This window comes from Bombus terrestris, chromosome 13 (genome assembly GCF_910591885.1).
Source record: "Bombus terrestris chromosome 13, iyBomTerr1.2, whole genome shotgun sequence".
Classification (NCBI taxonomy): domain Eukaryota; kingdom Metazoa; phylum Arthropoda; class Insecta; order Hymenoptera; family Apidae; genus Bombus; species Bombus terrestris.
In genome coordinates this window covers 6240496-6248002 of record NC_063281.1, presented here as the reverse complement: position 1 = coordinate 6248002, position 7507 = coordinate 6240496, and the positions used below count along the sequence as shown (strand labels likewise).

General features: G+C 37.4%; 1 long non-coding RNA gene across 1 annotated transcript; it reads right to left on the bottom strand.

The window, feature by feature from the left end:
• Positions 1-723: 723 nt before the first annotated feature.
• On the bottom strand, positions 724-7159 carry LOC125386224. The gene is made up of 2 exons (XR_007226195.1): positions 2336-7159; positions 724-1982 (listed from the first exon to the last, which is right to left on the bottom strand). It is a non-coding gene; the product is annotated as an uncharacterized LOC125386224 (long non-coding RNA).
• Between the last annotated feature and the right edge of the window lie 348 nt (positions 7160-7507).

Here is a 7507-nt window from a genome sequence, read left to right as displayed (position 1 = left end):
GAAATCTCAAAATTTCGGCTTTGTAATAGACTTGATCTTATAATAAACAAGAGCCACAACTAATAATTTTCACTACCAGAGTAAGAATGTTAATGGACGAATGTTATTAGTCAACGCGACTAGAGGGAGATTACTTATTTCTTGTACGTATGTCGAACTGTTCATACTTTTTATTATACGGTGCACTGCACGAATCGGTCGCCACGATATTTTAGCTGGTCCTTATAAATCAATAAACAGATGTTTTAAACGAAAGCTGGTCGAGTAAGAATTTATGGACGTAAAAAGGGGACTTTTGAGAGATAAAAAGCATCCTTTTTCCATATAATTTTTTTTATTTATATTTCTACTGTCGATGATATTGAAGGTTGGTAACCCGTATTTTCCATTGAAAATAAGCGGTATAATACTCTTTTGGCTGGCTGCCTACCGCTCGCGTCGTCTAAACGTATAATGTAACGTAATAAATAACACGGTGTTCGCGAATATTGAGTTTCTCTAACGTTATTTTCCTCTATTTATACGATCTGTACGAGAAACGGAGCATCAGCATGCTATTTTTCTTTCTTTTCTTTTCTTTTTTTTTTGCGATCTCGTATGCTCAACGATTTTAATCTTCGATCGAGTTTCTTTATTAGGTACCACTGAAACTCGTTGCATATATAGCCTATAATCAGTGTTTACAATTAATTTCCCATCTCTTTGAATTTTTTCACTGGCCGATTCAAGAGTTCATATAGTTGATGATCGTTCGCTGATTTAACGCTATAATTTCGCCTGGATGGTTGTGTGACGTTTCGGTTTTGCGGTTGGCTGATGTGAGAGGTTGCGTATTCCAAGAAGCAAATCAGGTGAGTTCATAGGAGCAGTCACGTAATCGGGCCGTGAGATTCCTTTCGGAATTTTCATGACTTGAATTAAATGTAATTGTATCGAGGGAGTTACGTGTGATCGCCGTGCGTACATCCCATTAAACTCGAGTAGTGTCGGATGCTGTAGTATTTTCTTGTTTCTAGCGTACTCAGGACGCGCACCATCGCTGCAATTTCTAATCAAAATATAGTCGCGCATGGTCTCATCGACCAATTTCTACCTCCATTAGAATCAATTTGCAGATGAATCACGTGTTAATTGCATCGGTGCGAAAGCACATGACTTCAGTATTCCTTGAGAAGATGTCGCAAACCTTCGTGAACTTGCACTTTTCTGCTATTGCGATTTCTTACCGCGAGAACTGCCGCGACGATCAAAATGGGGTTAGGTCATAACGGCCAATTTGTGGAGTATATCTTAGATCCTTCATAGATTTCCAACAGCGTAGCTTTCAAGATCCAAATTATTGTTTTCTACAACACGCAGACGCAAGCTTATTTTCTTTGATACAACATTTTATATTTTAATGGATTTGAAAATGTATTTAAAAATTCCTAGTTCCAATGTCCACAATCGCAAAATCATGGAAAGATTTGTCTAGCTTTTGCTTTCTCATCAATCATTCTTTAATTGCATAAGACTAAAGATTTTCCAAAGCTGCCTCGAAACATCACATAAATATATTGGAAATATCTGTGAACGTGATTTCATAACAGGTGTAGATTGTTTAATTTTATCACGCTGTGTAAGATAATCCACGCGCGAGTAATCTTCATCGGATAATAATCGAAATGATAAAGTACGTTGCATCGTGGACGTATCAGAAACTATACTTCAACTATATCCAACGTCTTGTCCTAGTTCTTTTGCTTATTAAAAGTGCATGGTCAAAATATGAAACACATGTTGAACTATAAGGGACACGTTCACGAAAACTCGCTGCATGACAGTGATCACGTACTGGACCTCTTGCTACGGGGAACTTGCTTGCTGGTTTATCGTAGGTCCCTAATGACGTCAGCATCATCCACGAACGGCAAAGGAATTCTCCGAAAAAGAACCGGCGACTGGTCCGTCGGTGATTAGGAAGAAGTTGCCAATGCTCTTACCTAGTTATATACACAGGGGGGAAATGCTTGAATGCTACTTCCAAATTACAGTCGATGATATAATCTCTTTGTAATCGCGTTTAAATTGCTCGAAAGTAATTAGTTGCTCTCATTTTTTTAAATTTCCCAACAGAAACTGGTTATTACGTTACGTTCGTGTAATTTATTTTGCATTTGGTTAAGTATAAAAATATTTAATAAAGTATAAAGAATGAAGTTTTCAGTTTGAGAGGTATTATTTTTTGTGAATCACGAGATATAGGTACTTTTCTTAAATGACTTTCGAACATTATACGAATCCTTTTTCGTCAAACGTGTCAAAGAGAAATTGTAATCGTAACCTATTTCGGTACCTGTTATAAAAGTCGTTGGTACCTGTCGCCTGTGAGTCGTAAAACTCGTTCGTCACACGTACGTCTGTTTCAAAGAAGGAACGATATATTATTGGATCTCCCAGAAGCAATTACCTCTTTAATTCTTAAAAAAGAACATGCAAAAGTTCTAAAATTAAAAGAAGTATTATTTCGTTGGAAGATTCCTTTCAAAAAGAAATGTTCGTGAGAGTTTGCACATTTTTTATGGCGTCAAAGTTCTGTAATCTGTAAAAAAGGAGGAAAAACTCGTTAAATTAAGTAAAATATTATTTTTTATCCAAAGAGACTCGGTAGAAAGAAATATTCCCAAGAGTTGACGAATTTTTATGAATGAAAATTACACACGTGTCCAATGAATGAAATACAGAAAAATCTCCGACTTAATGACTCTTTCTTTCTCACTTTTTTATCATTTCCGGCAAGCGAACGCGCCAAACGATTTATGAGCTCTTTCTTAGGGAAACATTTAGGTTATCGTCTCTCTTTTTTTTCCCTTCTTTTTAAATAAATATCTATGGTTGACGCTTCCCTTCTTTCTCATCGTGGACGCTAGAGGAAAGTGCTGGCTTCGAAAATTTCCTTCAACCACCGTTCAGTTTTTAACGCACGTAGAACTGTTCCAATGACGCACACGATTTCCACGAAGAAAGCACGCTCGAGGGTGGAAGGTGGAAGCCGATGAAGAACTACGCACTGGTCGGCACGTATCTGTTAGATAACAAGTGATTAATTTCAACACGCGGACATTAATTAAACATCGAAACTGTGCGTGTGCCATGTTCTTGAAAAAAGCACATCACTTAGCTTGATAAATTGTCGATAAAGAGGCATGCGGGTAACACGAGTTGAAACATCGATGCGACGTCGTTTCTTCCACGTTTAAACAAAAATCCGTGTCAATGAATTTGTTTTTGTAAACAGAGACACCCCTCCCATACGAGCAGTATAAAACAGTGGCTGACGCAAGTCGGTTCTTTCATCGGTCATCGAGTTGTAACATACATTCGGAAATTCTTACCAGGCAGATAATGGTTTTTGTACTCTTCTCTGGTGATTTACTGATTTTCTTCGTAGTGACGAAATTGAATTTTATCGCCGAAATAATTGTCGGCAAGTACAAGAGGAATGATCGCAGCTACACTTTTTAATCCTTCGCGAAGTTTTAGAAAGATAGAAACTGCAATTCTCATCAATTATAATTTTGCAATCGGTTGCATGTTTCCCCGATTTCTTACTTTGGTTTCATAATTAGGAATTAATAGCGATACAACGCAATAGCACGGCAATAGGTAAATAAGGTAAGAGCTGAAAGTCGTGAATGTATATACATATAGAGATGTAAGTTATCGAAATATGAGGTTTTTTGATATTTTACATCGATGAAACAATAAATTCATTTAAAGTTTCTTATTACGATACGATCAGTCTCGATTTTATAACAGCAGTACGTTTCTGAAAAGTCTCAGTTACTTCTAGCATATCTTCATTAAATGCTCTCCATTCATCGTTCTCACGAGCGATCGTGTCAGACTTTTACCCTTCCACTAGTCTGTCGGTAGATACATACATGTAAAGAAATCGACGTATCCTCACGAGGAACAGTATCACTCATTAACATATATTTCTTCTTTGCTATCAATGGGTGATTCTTACAAGTATGAAGCACAAGCTGCATAGTAATATATATGTCCGACTACTTTACAGTAGTAAAATTTTAATCATGAATATGTCGAAAAACGTTGAATACGACGAGGCATTTTCATAAACAAATTGACAAAATCTACTAGCGTACGACTGTAATATTTCTCTCTTGATAATATCGTCGAAGTGGAGTTACAAGCTTCGTAACTAGTTGTATGACTACTTTACTAATATCTTGAAAAATATATAACGTCTGAATAATGCGATATTTTTATAAACACAATAATGTGAAATCTACCAGTGTTACCATAAACCAGTTACTACCAGCGTACTATAATACTTTTCTTTTCACAAGTTCTTTCTCCTGACATAAAATATTCAGACTAATGGTTGATTGCCCATTTGATGCTCAGACTAGTAATTATGAAGTAGTGATTATCAAACGGGCATAAACTCCATGATTATTAATCTTATTACTTTCCCACATCACTGCGAGTCCAATAACGAATACTTTGGAAAATATCAAACATCTGATCCTACAAGCATCGTTCTTAAAAAAAAAAGAAAACAATAACAAAATCTACCAGTATATAAAGTTTCAACTAAAAATCTAGATTGCAGGCCTAAATACCTTACACGTTGCTTGTGAAGCGAACGTAACAGCTCGAATGAACCAACCGAAGGTTTAAGAATACGTGATCGTTAGTGCAAAAACAATTGCGCGGTGACTAGGCTTTGTTGCGCAATGGTGAATCAGACATTTAGCGAATTGGACTAATTATCGTAGCAGACAGAGTAGGAATTTCCGAGATCCGATAGCCGATCAGGGAGGTAAGGGACAGTCGCAGCGTTGGAAAAGGAGGATGATCGGGGTCGTCTTTGGCCATTCGGTCGAGTAAAGTGTCGGCTGAGCCGCAGACGGCGCGACGCCGTTTATTTGCGTCCGTGATGGGACGTCGGGTCGCCGCACAGGTGCGTCCCACGATTCTTGGCGTTTCATACCATCTTATTCGTTGCGACGTTCGCCACCGATCCGTTGAACGCACCACGGACTTTGCGAGCTCCACCATATACGTACGGATCTATTCGCGGTGGAACAGAGATGCTGCCAAACCTGAGGCTTCGCTGATTTTCCTCTCAAGCCAACGTAAACGTCTCTCACAACGACATGCGTTGTGTAACGACAAGAGGATCCGCAGACTCAGTGCCCGATTTTCCAAGCTGTCAGCTCGAAAAATGAGTTGATGGAATTGCAGATGATGGCAAAGTTTCTGCTCTGTCTCGTACCGATCCTGCTGGAATCCGTTAATCTGTGTAATATTATACCATTCGTATCTACAGGCAGTTTCGTTAAGATTAAAATTTTAAAGCGATCAGGCTAACAAATTTGAAATTTCTCGTAGGTTGTAGATTCTTCGTAGACTTTTCATTAATCGTAGGCTCTTTCTGGATTTTCTTTCTTTTTCTTTCAGAGATTACAGATTCTTCGTAGATTTCTTATAAATTATAGATTCTTCATAGATCTTTCATGAGTTATCGATGCTTCCTAAATTTTCCATAGATCATTGACAATGATTCTTTTTCAGGGATTCGAATGATTTTTATAAGTTATATGGAGTGTAAATTTATTTTTATCTTTGCATTATTTATGCAGGTGTTTATTCATATATCTTTCATTTTAATTTCTTTGGAACAATTTTTATGCTGAAGCCGCTGGCACTTCTAACGTTAATATCACATATACCAAAGAATTGAACATTTCAACCACAAAAGCAAGTAAAAATAGAGTTTGAATGATTGAAAAATCCTTCAAAGGAGCTTGAAGAATTCTCGGGGCTCGCTAGTGACCACTGTCATAAGCTTACGAGAAAAGGCTACCTCCCACTTCCTAGAAATAGTTGAAACTTAAACTCAGAAATGGTATTTTAAAATTTTAAAAGTCGGATGTTCGTTTAACAATAGTCTGTTTTCTAGAAATGTTATCGTGGTTGAAAGTTTTGTTAGTTTTTGTCTCGTCAAGTATTTCAACGGAGAAGCTGTTCTGCCACAAATGGGAATGCGGTTTTACTGTTGTTTTATGGCGCATTAAGTCATTGATGTCGCATGATTATTAACGAGATTACGCGATTCTTAATCTACCAATTGTTCTTCCAAGCGATACACGTACACGATGTCAGTATAAATCCTCTATCCGGCTAATATAAATTCCTTCCGTGTGATATAAATTTATGGAAACAGGTGGCGTACTATTAAACGTCTTACAATCGTAAATTCCATTCTCTTGAACGATGAAATATGTTCTATATGTTCGTGAAACATGTGCGTTTATGTCTAGAAACAGTTGGAGACATTATTATTTCACTATTTAATTCTCAAGAATTAAATTCAAAGGAAGATGCGTATTTTCATGATTAATCTTCCTATCATTCCCTCCTTATTACTCGTCTTATTAAATAAATAGGTACATGCGAGTGTCAAGTAAGAACCAATGAAACACGTTGTATTGCTCCATGCTCTTTCGGTAGAATTAGTATTCTCGAATAGTCGTGACAGTAATCACGTTTAGGATAACTAAGGAGACAAAAATCGCCAGAACTCTGGCAGCGTTATTGTATGAAACGAATCACGGGATGCTTGTCTCTGTTTACGCGTAACTCGACGAGGAAAAAGATAGAGAGAGAGAAAAAGGAAAAGAGAGAGAGAGAGAGAGTCTCGTTTTCCAGGTATGGGCCAACGCTATTTTCGCATCCTCCACTCGAAACCAGTCAGTACCGTGGATCCTCTGTCTCTGTTTGTCTTTCTCGTTTCTTGCGTCTCGTGCCAAAGCGATAATTATCGTTAAGTCTGCTACGATCGACGCTCGACGTGCTCGTAAGTACTGAAGAACGGCTATTATATAGACGGCGCCAGTCTTCGTTCGAAATAAAAAAGAAGAGAAAAGAAAGAAACTCGGTGAAAATGTAAGGTGACGCTCGAGAATGATGTTACGACGACGAGATGTTCGTACGCGTAGTCTCGCGCACACCGCCCATCGTAAATCTTCGTATAAGTGGGAAGATTCTATCTCGTTCCATAATAAAAAAAGATAAAAAAAGAGAAAGAAAAAAAAAATAATGAAATCGAATCGAAGAATTCGTTTTCGAGAAAAATTGCATTCGAAAGTCAATGGGGTAAGTAGGCGCGAATCTGACTAATGACTGTTACTTCGCATGTTTCACTGCAGATTGAAATGCAAATTCATATCTTCATGAAGACATTGTACGTTCTACATATTTTTTGCACGTCTAATTTTCCCATAAATGCGTAAATATCAGCAATATACAAGATCGTCATTGTGACTTTTCGTTCAGGCTGTAATTTCACGGCGCAATGTCAGAGAGCAATTTTCTACCAATATTCTAGTCTTTCAAATCTCAGAATTATTTATTGATGTATACCTATAGAAATGTACAATATGCAGGTACTTATTTATAGCTAAGACAGTATGAGGAATACACCCATGGAAAGCTC